This window comes from Palaemon carinicauda, chromosome 28, assembly GCF_036898095.1.
Source record: "Palaemon carinicauda isolate YSFRI2023 chromosome 28, ASM3689809v2, whole genome shotgun sequence".
NCBI lineage: Eukaryota > Metazoa > Arthropoda > Malacostraca > Decapoda > Palaemonidae > Palaemon > Palaemon carinicauda.
The window spans coordinates 73,667,052-73,674,551 of NC_090752.1; the positions used below are offsets into that span (position 1 = coordinate 73,667,052).

A 7,500-nucleotide genomic window follows, 5' to 3' on the forward strand; every position below is an offset into this window, starting at 1 on the left:
TCTATTATAGCCACCGTGGTTAAATAAGCAACCTGTTAATGTGTATTATTGTGTTTGTGCTGTTTCATTAGGAAAATGTCTATGGCTTAACCCAAGAAATTTGTCTGCTATAAAGGTGTTTGCCTTCCGGGAAAAAAATCCAATGGCTAAACAAAGGTAAATTTTTCCAGTTTCCGAATAACACGAACGTTTTATGTGTGCTATTTCTATTTGAACATGTTTTCGGATTCTCGGTAGCAAACGACCCTGCGGACGTGCGGACAAATGGACCGGCATACCTTGGTTAAGAGGGGCCATAAATTGGACCGATCAGGGGACAGCGGGAAGCACCACCATAAAGGATTCGGGAATTTATCAAGCCAAAGCCAACCGATCTTCGTTTCGTCGACGTTATGAGACACTCTGAATCGGACGATTAAGGTGAGGGATATGCAGGCGTTTAGGGCGGTCGGTGTCATTCCAATAACGGCTATGAAAACCCGCTCCGATTGATTGCTCTTCAGAAGTTTACTTTATATGTTATATAACTTGCATCGTGCAGATGGCATCATTGGATTTTTTTTTTCTAGGCAGGGTTTAGTTTTATTCGAGGGAGGTTATTTTGAGAACGCGCGTAAGCTTATTTTTTCAATTGGGTATATATATATATATATATATATATATATATATATATATATATATATATATAGTATTTATATATATAGTATTTATATATAATTATATATAATATATATATATTATATATATATATAAGATATATATGTATAATATGTGTATGTATAAAATATATATATAATATATATATAATATATATATATATATATATAATATATATATATATATATATATATATATAAAATATATATATGTATATATATACACATATATATATAAAATGTATATATATATATATAATATATATATATATATATATATATATATATATATATATATATATATATATACATATATATATATATATATATATATATAAAATATATATATATAAAATATATATATATATATATATATAATATATATATATATATATATATATATATATATATATATATATATATATATATATAAATATAAAATATATATATAAATATAAAATATATATATATATATAAAATATATATATATATATATATATATATATATATATAAAATATATACATATATATATATATATATATATGTGTGTGTGTGTGTATATAATATATATAGTGTCTTTAACTTTGTTCTATTTTGCTGTCTTCCTTTAATCATTTGCAGTGTTATTCGGTACCTCCAAATAAAAAAAGACCTACTATAATTATCCTGCAAATGAATCAAAGATGAAGTACTTTAGAAGCAGCTATTCTACAGAATCCGACACTTGACACACATGCTCTTCTTTTAAGTCCTCTAGCTGTTCCGTCTGACCATCACTGTCTATCTCTCTTTTCTGCATTTTTTTCATTTGCTGTTAGTACTCCCAACACTTCGTTGATCTCTTTAATCATCCTTCTTTTTTTTTTTTTTTTTACATCCTTCTCAGTATCCCAAACCCATTTTCTAACTCCTATAGTCCTCCATACATCTTTGTCAATCTCCTTCATAATCTTCTCAGCGATATTTATTTTTTCACTTTTCATCGTCCAAACATTTTTGGTTTCTTCTAAATATCCCCCATAAACTTTTTACCCCTTTGTCAGTCTCCATCTTAATCTTCCCTACAGTTTTTTTTTTTTATTTTTATCTACCCATTATCCTCTCTTAACAATATTTCTCCCTGTTTATACTTGCAACACATTTATTCTTTACTTTTTATCTCTTACTCGTCACAGCACTTTTCAATCTCACAATTAATCCTGCTAACACTTCGTTCATCTCTTAATCATCCAGACTCTTTAGTGATCTCTCTTAATCCTTCAGACCCTTTGGCGATCTCTCTGACTCTTTATTGATCTCTCTTAATCCTCTTGACTCTTTGTTGATCTCTCTCTTGATCCTCCAGACTCTTTTTTGATCTCTATTTTGATACTACAGACCCTTTGGGGGTCCCTCTTAATTTCAGCAGACCCTTTGGTGATCTCTCTCTTAATCCTCCAGACCCTTTAGTGATCTCTCTTAATCATTCAGACCCTATGGTGATCTCTCTTAATCCTCCAAACTCTTTGGTGATCTCTCTTAATCTACCAGACTCTATGGTGATCCCTCTTAATGTTACTGACTCTCTTGATCTCTCTTAATCCTCCAGACTCTTTGTTGATCTCTATTAATCCTCCAGAGTCTTTGGTGATCTCCCTCTTAATCCTCCAGACTCTTTTGTGATCCCTCTTTATCTTCCAGATTTTTTGGAGATCCCTATCTTAATCCTCCAGACTCTTTTGTGATCCCTCTTTATCTTCCAGATTTTTTGGAGATCCCTATCTTAATCCTCCAGACCCTTTGGTGATCTTTCTTAGTTCTCTAGACATCTTGGTGATCTCTCTCAATCCTCCAGACTCTTTGGTGATATATCTCTTAATCCTCCAGACTCTGTTAATCTTTCTTAATCCTCCAGACACTTTGGTGATCCCTTTTAATACTCCAGACCCTTTGGTGATCTCTCTCTTAATCCTCCAGAATCTTTGGTGATCTTTTTCTTAATCCTCCATACTCTTTGGTGATCTCTCTTAAATCTTCAGACCCTTTGATGATCTCTCTATTAATCCTTCAAACTCTTTGGTGATCTCTCTTAATCCTTCTGACTCTGTTCTCTCTTAATCCTTCTGACTCTGTTCATCTCTCTATTAATCCTCCAGACTCTTTGGTGATCTCTCTCTTAATCTACCAGACTCTATGGTGATCCTTTCTTAATGCTACTGACTCTCTTGATCTCTCTTAATCCTCCTCCTGCATACCCTTTGGTGATTTTTCTTAATCCTCCAGACTCGTTGTTGATCTCTCTCTTAATTCTCTAGACTCCTTGGTGATCTCTCTCAATCTTTCCAGACTTTTTAGTGATCTTTCTCTTAATCCTTCTGACTCTGTTGATCTCTCTTAATCCTCCAGACTCTTTGTTGATCTCTCAATTAATTCTCCAGACTCTTTGGTGATCCTTCTTAATATTCCAGACGCTTAGGTGATCTCTCTCTTAATACTCCAAACCCTTTATTGATATCTCTCTTAATCTACCCGACTCTATTTTGATCCCTCTTAATGCTACTGACCCTCTTGATCTCTCTTAATTAATCCCCCAGACTCTTTGGTTATCTCTCTTAATCCTGCAGACCCTTTGGTGATTTTTTTTAATCCTCCAGACTCTTTGTTGATATCTCTCTTAATCCTCTAGACTCTTTTCGGATCCCTCTTAATCCTTCAGACCCATTGGTGATCTCTCTCAATCCTCCTGACTCTTGATCTTTCTTAATCCTCCGTACTCTTTGTTGATATCTCTCTTAATCCTACAGACTCTTTGGTGATCTCTCTTAATCCTACAGACTCTTTGGTGATCTCTCTTAATCCTACAGACTCTTTGGTGATCTCTCTTAATCCTCCAGACCCTTTGGTGATCTCTCTCTTAATCCTGGAGACCCTTTGATGATCTCTCTCTTAATGCTTCAGACTCTGGTAATATATCTTAATTCTCCTCACATTTTTGTTGTTCTCTCTTAATCCTTCAGACCCTTTGGTGATCTCTCTCTTAATCCTCCAAACTCATTGGTGATCTCTCTCTTAATCCTCCAAACTCATTGGTGATATCTGTCTTAATCCTCCAAACTCATTGGTGATCTCACTCTTAATCCTCCAAACTCATTGGTGATCTCACTCTTAATCCTCCAGACTCTTTGGTGATCTTTCTTAATCCTCCAAACTCTTTTGTGATCCCTCTTTATCTTCCAGATTTTTTGGAGATCCCTATCTTAATCCTCCAGACCCTTTGGTGATCTTTCTTAGTTCTCTAGACATCTTGGTGATCTCTCTCAATCCTCCAGACTCTTTGGTGATATATCTCTTAATCCTCCAGACTCTGTTAATCTTTCTTAATCCTCCAGACACTTTGGTGATCCCTTTTAATCCTCCAAACTCATTGGTGATCTCTCTCTTAATCCTCCAAACTCATTGGTGATCTCTCTCTTAATCCTCCAAACTCATTGGTGATATCTGTCTTAATCCTCCAAACTCTTTGGCGATCTCGCTCTTAATCCCCCAGACCCTTTAGTGATCTCTCTTAATCCTTCAGACCCTTTGGTGATCTTTCTCTTAATCCTCAAGACCCTTTGATCTCTCTTAATCCTGCAGACCCTGTGTCTTTCTTTTAATCGTTCAGATCCTTTGTCGATCTCTCCCCTTTTCCTCCAGACCATGTATCGATTTCTCTTAATCCTCCATACCCTGTGTTGATCTTTCTCTTAATCCTATAGACCTTTTGTCAATATTCCTTTTAATCCTCCAGACCTTGTGTCAATCTCTCTTAATCCTCCAGACCCTTTGTCAATCTTCCTTTTTAATTCTTAAGACGCTTTGTCAATATTCCTCTTAATTATCTAGATCCTGAGTCGATTTCCCTCTTACTTCTTTAGATCCTTTGTCGATTTCCCACTTAATCTTCCAAACCCTGTGTCGATCTCTCTTAATCCCACAGACCCTTTGTCGATCCTCCTTTTAATCCTCCAGTCCATTTGTCGATCTCCCTCTTAATTTTTTTTACCATGTGGTGACTACCTTCTTAATCCTCCAGACACTTTGTCGATCTCTCTTAATCCTACAGACCTTTTGTCGATTTCCCTCCTAATCCTCCATACCATTTGTCGATCTCCCCCTTAATCCTCCAGAGCCTTTGTTGATCTCCCTCTTAATCCTCCAGATCCTCTGTTGATCTCCTAAATCCTCTTTATTCTTTCGCTTAACATCTATTCAGTCTCCCTTTTAATTCTGTCGCCGCTTTTTTTAATCTCCCTTAATCTTCTAAAGCCTTAATTATCCAAACGATTTTTATATCTCCCTCATAGTCTTCCCAACACTTCGTTGATCTTTCTTCTCCCTCTCAAGACATTATCGATCTTTTCCTTTATTCATACATTTCAACAATTCTTCTTCTTTATTCTATCCAAGTTAGCAGACGACCTTCAGACGCTGATGCTTTTTTTACATATAGTTACTATTTTACTATATGTCTAGACATTTGTTTCGTAAATACCAAGCCTTTAAACTGTCTTCACAACTTACACTTTTGTTCTGTCAGTCTGGTTTATTAGTCACGCTTCACTTAAGCGGAGGAAGAGTCTGTTCAACAATATATACATAAATTAAAGTTTGAAACTATATATATATATATATATATATATATATATATATATATATATATATATATATATATATATTTCTGATTGGGATTGGGAAAACAGCGCTGTTAAAGGGTACGTATATCACCAATGACCAATATATACATAAATCAAAGCTTGAAACATTATATATATATATATATATAATATATATATATATATATATATATATATATATATATATATATATATATTTATATGTGTGTATATGTATATGTATGTGTATGTGTATATATATATATGTATATATATATATATCTATATATATATATATATATATATATATATATATATATATATATATATATATATATATATATATATATATACACATACACTTAATTGTTTTGCGTGTTGTTCAAAAGTAACAATAATTTGCAATCTCTTTAGTTTTTGTCCTTTTCACATTACCCGAATGGGCGATTCTAGCGATGGGCTTCTTGTCGTAGGAGATCGTCAATAAACACGTGTGATAATGCAGTGATTGATGCCTACGTGACTTAAAGGTTGAAAGGCCGCTCATGAATGACAGAGGCAAGTCTCACTGACAATGCCCTTGTTATAGTAGGACAGTGCCCAAGAGACTAATCATATATACATATGATCAGCGCCCAAGCCCTTCACCACCCTAGCTAGCACCAGGGGAGGGCTGGAAATGGCTGCTGATGACTCGGCAGGTAGACCTATAGGCTCCCCCAAATTCCCACCATCCTTAGCTCACAAGGATGGTGAGGTTAAAAACACTACAAGGAACTACCGAGCTTGAGTTCAACTCGAACCCCAGTCCAGCAGATCGTTAGGCAGGGACGTTTCAAATAGGACACCACAACACTTATTTGAGTACCCTTTTTAATCTTGGAGCTACTCAATTTCCTATCTTGTATTTAAATCGTCCCGTGGACAGCAAGTTATAATTGACCAATATGTCCGTCAAGGTGTTTCGTAGAGGCAGGTACACCTTCAGAATGTACACGTGTTTTTACCTACGTCGTGATCCGGGAACTTCATGATTATGGTTATTTGTTACATGTTGATTCGCAAGGAAGTGCACAGATGGAAAGAGGAAATTGTTTGTCTAATTGATTTGCTTTCTCTCACACACTTTCATTGTGAGAAATGTTGAAAATAATATCCGGGCAAAAATACTCTCTCTCTCTCTCTCTCTCTCTCTCTCTCTCTCTCTCTCTCTCTCTCTCTCTCTCTCTCTCTCTCTCTCTCTCTCTCGTTCTTTTATTCGCTTTGTTTCAATCTTTCATATCCTCTTTGCCATCATGTTATAAAGATTGGTAGAAATTCACCAGAAATAAATCCCCCTTTTGACTATTCACTAACACTTCCACTTTACCCTGTCCCTTTTCCGGCCTTTTTTTAATTTTTTTTTTTGCAGAAATGTTTTCTAAAGTTATAACCCTCACCATGAATTTTGAAAGTTTTCTTTTCCCCAAAATCGGAGTGAGGATCCATGGCACTGAGGCGTATACAAGCAAACACACACACAAGCATATACACACGCATGCACACATGCCTACAAACAAACATATGAATACATAATGCTATTGCATGTTACTTCAGATTCGTATGCTTTTGAAATTAAGGATTTTTAAAAACTCATAAAAAGTTGGTCATCTATACTGAATTAAGTACTGTAGTAATTATTTTTCAATAAGTAGATGATGTACAGTTGGAAACAGGTGTCCCTGACACACCTCGCTCAGAAGAAGTGCACCATATAACACCCTTATTTCGTGACTAGTAACTAAACAGATAGTGTAGGAGAAATGGCAGAGGTGGTGGGCGGTGTTAACCCAGGAACTCGCTGATCAGTAAGTGTGTGTCTGGGTGCACTTTCTCAGAGCGAAGTGTATCAGAAATTCTTGTCTCCAACTCTACCTCGAATTATGGGGTATAATTTGCTTTTGCTATTTGATAATTTTATATTCGTAGGGGTATAAAGTGCGATAATTATAAGTGTTAGAAACTTTCCCTTAAAGATCACTGATGAGTCTGTGCTTGTCATTTTATCAAAGCTTCATTTATTGTATGTTGAGGTAATTATGTCTTTACTTTGAGTTTCATATATCAGAACGTTTTCTTCTGATATTTTATATATACAAAACTGTCGGTTTTTTACCGTATAACGTACTGTATAGCATATTGGAGCTGTAAGACAGTCAATGCTTTTACA

General features: G+C 34.9%; 1 long non-coding RNA gene across 1 annotated transcript in view; it reads left to right on the top strand.

The window, feature by feature from the left end:
- Positions 1–7,500, top strand: part of LOC137622096 (uncharacterized) — a 123,609-nt gene that overhangs the window by 114,256 nt on the left and 1,853 nt on the right. Inside the window, exon 2 of the long non-coding RNA XR_011040360.1 lies at positions 238–420. This is a non-coding gene — a long non-coding RNA (uncharacterized lncRNA). The remainder of the gene's footprint in view (positions 1–237; positions 421–7,500) is intronic.